The sequence below is a fragment of the Primulina eburnea genome, chromosome 3 (genome assembly GCF_022965805.1).
Source record: "Primulina eburnea isolate SZY01 chromosome 3, ASM2296580v1, whole genome shotgun sequence".
Lineage (NCBI taxonomy): Eukaryota > Viridiplantae > Streptophyta > Magnoliopsida > Lamiales > Gesneriaceae > Primulina > Primulina eburnea.
The window spans coordinates 40,270,044-40,274,933 of record NC_133103.1 but is presented as its reverse complement, the minus strand read 5'-3'; positions in this window follow the sequence as shown (position 1 = coordinate 40,274,933).

Below are 4,890 nucleotides of genomic sequence, written 5' to 3'. Positions count from 1 at the left end.
ATTGGGAAAAGGTCACTCCTCCTCATCCACTCCCAGATATGCAGGCTCAGGTGCTTGTAGGAATAACCCAGTTCTTCGCACAGTTTGCAGGGAACCAGACTGCAGTAGACACAGGCCCAGACCAGAGGCTGCCTATGAGAGGTTTAAGAGGATGGCTCCGAAGGAGTTCTCGGGGACTACTGACCCGATGATAGCGGAAGGATGGATTAAGTCCATCGAAGTAATCTTGCATTTATGGAGCTGCAGGATGTAGACAGAGTTAGATGTGCCACCTTCTTGTTGACTGGAGACGCCAGGCTTTGGTGGGAAAGCGCGTCAGTGTCAGTGAACTTACAAACACTGACGTGGAATGGGTTCAAGGAGGTTTTTTATTCCAAGTACTTCACTCAAGAAGTACGCTCCCACCTAACCAGGGAGTTCATGTCGCTGCAACAGGGAGACAACAGCGTGGCAGACTTCGTCAGGAAGTTTGAGAGGGGGTGTCACTTTGTGCTCCTAATCGCAAATGATGCTTGGGAGAAGTTGAGGCATTTTATGGATGGGTTGCAGAAAAAACCCTTAAAAATACAGTTTTATGCATTCTAAAATGTTGTCTTTGTGCATGGACAATGACATGTACTCCATGTTATCAAGAGACTGGATAGAGTACTTCTAGAGGGATACACATCTGAGTTGAGGTTGAGTAGTCTATCTGTAGTAGCCCGAATTCCAAATTGGGTAATTAACGGAGTAATGGTGATTAAGAAGGTTTAAGGTGTAATTTTGACCGAGTCATGATCGGACGGACCGAAGATGGTTCGGAAGCACCGAAGAGTTCGGAAGGTCCGAAGTGGGTTCGGTGGATCCGATCATGAGGTGTCAAGAGCAGCTGGACACGTGCATGTTCGGACGGTCCGAAGTGTATGATCGGAGGATCCGATCATGAGCTGTCAAGAGCCAATGGACACGTAGCGTTCGGACGTTCCGAAGTGTTGTTCGGAGGATCCGAACATGGCCTATAAATAGTGCTCGGATTTCTCATTTGTGACTTGCCAATTCATGATTTTGCCTCATAGTTGAGAGGATTTGGAAGGTTTCTAGGGTTAGTTGTTGGTCGAGCGATAGCCAAGAGCTGCCAGGAGTAGTAGCGTAGCGGCGCCTGAGTTACGAGGCAATCGACATCAAAGGGCTGTCGACGGACGAAGGTAAACCCTAAACCTTTGGTAGTACTAGGGAGTACTGGTTTTGCTAGTCGAGCATGGTAGTATTGATTGAGTATGCTTTTGATGCGTAGGCTTGTTCTAGACCTGATTAGCGGTGTTGCGTAAGGCTAGGCTTGCTGTGATAGAGGTACGAAAGTACTATCCGAGATATCCTGGTTGAGTATACATTCTTATATGTGTTGCATGATTATGTGGTGCATTGATATATGTCATATGATGCATGCTATTATGTCACGTTTATTACTGCACGTTGCATTTCATGTTGAGCCGTATCTTCTTCGAGATAGCCTTTACTGTTGAGTTGTATCTCTTTCGAGATAAGCTATATCTTGGGGCCGCTCAGCCCTGTCTTGTGGACGCATGGACACCGAGAGTACACAGTGGCCGACGGGTCGGGAGGGCTTCGGTTGTCCGGGACATTTTAGGTCCACGTCTGTCTTGTAGTGGATGCAGTGACCCAGAGGTGTACCGCGCGGCACTATCCACTTGGCGCCTCTAGACTGAGCATTGTTGAGATCCTTTTGTGACTCCTGTTTCTTGACTACCCCGGTATCATGATCATAGCATGTGCATTTCATATAGGTCTGTATACTCATACTTTTGTACTGGGCGTTCTTATCGCTCACGTCCTCGGTTTTGTTTATTCTTGGACACCCCATTCCCACGGGGCAGGCCTCAGGTTGGACAGCTCAGGAGGAGCAGGAGGAGGACGTTGAGTAGCTGGTGGGTTTAGTTTATCGGTATTGTTTTGATTCGATATGGTTGTATTGGATATTTTATTTGGAGTTATTCTAGACTTCGATTGGGTTGTATAACCATTATTTTTGTTGACTATTTCCGCTGTTATCTCTGATTATTGTTAATTAGGTTAATTGCATGCTTAGTTCTTGCCTAGTAGGTGATTCTGGAACGGGTCACTACACTATCCATGTATATATATGTATCTATATACCGAGACATGTCCTAGGGATATGAGTTGTTTGTATGTACTTGAATTCAATCACTTGTTTGATAATGTGATATGTTTAGAGGAGATTTTATTATATATTATTTTTATTATTATAATCATACTTGGCATATTTTGGTCTCATTGTAGAAAAAAATTTTACTCGTTTTTCGCTGTATTAATTAACTCTAACTAAATTACAATTTAATAACGATTATAAGTTAAGAGTCTCCATAGTTATTGCAAAAACAAAATATAGTAACAAAAGTGGCTCTAAAGCTGACTTTACACAAAATCTTGCACAAGCTCCTACGCAATTAAAAAAAATAGTATGTGCAAAAATATTTCTGATGTGAGCTTTTTAGTAATCACATTTTCTGGCATATTCGGGTGTTATTATTTGATGATCACCTCTGATTTTCTATCGAGAAGTTTAATGTTATTACACTCTACTTCTTGCTTCCATGTGTACTGATTTCCCATTATATTATTTGATTAACTTGAAATTTCTGGCAGTATCACTACTCCAGTAGAACAATAAACTGCAATGTGAAATTTCCCCACATAAAAATCATAAGTTTTTTGTCCTCAGACATATTCTTCACTTATTAGATCATTCTCTTCTTTACTAAACTTATCACCAGTAGTTGACCTATTAAATTTTGTCTTGCTCACTGTTTTACCAAGTCTCTTCCTTCTACAAGTTGTTATTTCCCTTGTCTTGAGAATTTAACCGATTCTCTTGACTAACAGTTTCACCATCTGGTGATGTTCCTTCGTGGTTAGAGAGTATGTGATGATAGCAATGTGCCCCCGAGTGTTCCACCCACCATCAGCTCTCTGGAAACCTGTATGTGTCATACCTTCATATGCTTCTTCGTGTTGACTGAGGACACTTGTCACTGTTTCGTTCTCCCTTGGTGGATTTGTTTTTTGTTCCAAGGAAAGTCTTTAGGCAAATAAGAGCAGCCCCAAACATTCTTTGTACATTGTCCGTAAGATCTCTTTCAACTTCATAGCAATCGACTCTTCTGTTCTCATGTTTATCTGTTGAGCCTTTACCTTTTCTGCCAGAACTCTTGATCCCTTTCTTAGAATCTCCTTGTCTCTGGCGGCATATCTCGGGTACACTGGGCGTGCCAATCTTTGTTTGCACCATATTTTGAGTTGCGGACGAGATGGCGTTCCAGGTACTATAAGCCAATTTGAATGAGAAACAATAAAAATATAACTTCTATGAAATCAATTAAAATTGATACTAAATTTGACGTCAGTTATGATCTCTTAAACTAATATAAACTAAAAAAACAAATAAACGACAATAAAATATTATGATGAAATAAATATCTGATATTGTTTATATTAACAAGTAGAAATTTACATAAACAAAGAAATCTAGTAAAAAAAATAATGGAAGACTCTTGCAAAGACTGAAAATCTAATCCAATATCTAAAAATGCGTGAATATCCAATTTAGAATTTGTAGAGAATTTGCAGGAATTTGTTGAATGTTGTGTTGTCGAGTTGAGTTCTCTTTTTCAATTATGCCGATAAATCTATTTTCTTCCAAATTTGGGCAATTCTGCACACTTCCATATGATCTAGCCCATGATCCTCCACATCTTCTCTTCCCAATAGACAACCTGATTTATTCAAATCTTTTTGAATCCTTTATGATATTTTATAACCTTCTCTTCCAGCTCAATTATTTTTTCACGGGCTTAATTAAATTTTAGGTCTGTCCAAATTTGTCCAAAACAATACTACATATTTAATAACATATTTTAAATTTTTAGTATAAAAATTGTTCTCTAAGATATAATTTTGTACCGAAACTAATACGTTATGACCCACTACAAAAAAAAAACAATTAGCGACGGTCAAACCGTCGCTAAAAAGGTAAAGCGACGGTTTGAAAGTCCGACACAGAAGTGAGCGTCGCCTTCTCAAAACGACAGTTTTTGAACACATGTCACTTAATAGCGACGGTTTATTTAAAGACGATAGCGACGGTGTTTACAAACTCATCGCTAAAAAAAACGACGGTTTTTTGAACACGGTCGCTATAAAAAGCGAAAGTTTTTACATTACCGTCGCTTAATATAGCGACGGTTATCATCAAACCGTCGCTATAAAAAGCGACAGTTATACAAAAACCGTCGCTATTTATAGCGATTGTATACGTAAAACCGTCGCTAAGCCTTCCATTTTTTTGTAGTGACCCGTTGGAGCAGTCCTCCAAGCCATGCTGTACTAATGGCAATTTCCCCGCACCTTTGTCAAAATAATAATAATAATAGAAATAAAAGCTGTGATTAATGATAATAGCTTATATTTTTCAAGCTATAGATGATTGCAAAATTTTAATTTGAGAGCTATCGAATCGTGAGTTCGTTTTTAGGAATAGATCAGTAAATCAAGTTGTTCATATGTTAATTAGAATAGTTACTTCTATTCTGAATTTGTCAATCTCATATATTTCTTTTTTGTGTAACTCTTTATGAATAGATCAGTAGATCATTTTTTTTAAAAAAATGAAAAAATAGTATCTGGCTCGAACAATTTATTATATTTGAACTAATCATAACAAAACCTTATTTGAGAATGTAGAAGTCAATACAGATATTTCTTAAAATATAAATACATGTATTTAATTGCTTGTATTTGTATCCACATAATACTTTTTATGATTACATAATTAGATAGCCATTTTTCGTATTTTTATCGAGTGCGTATGCCCAT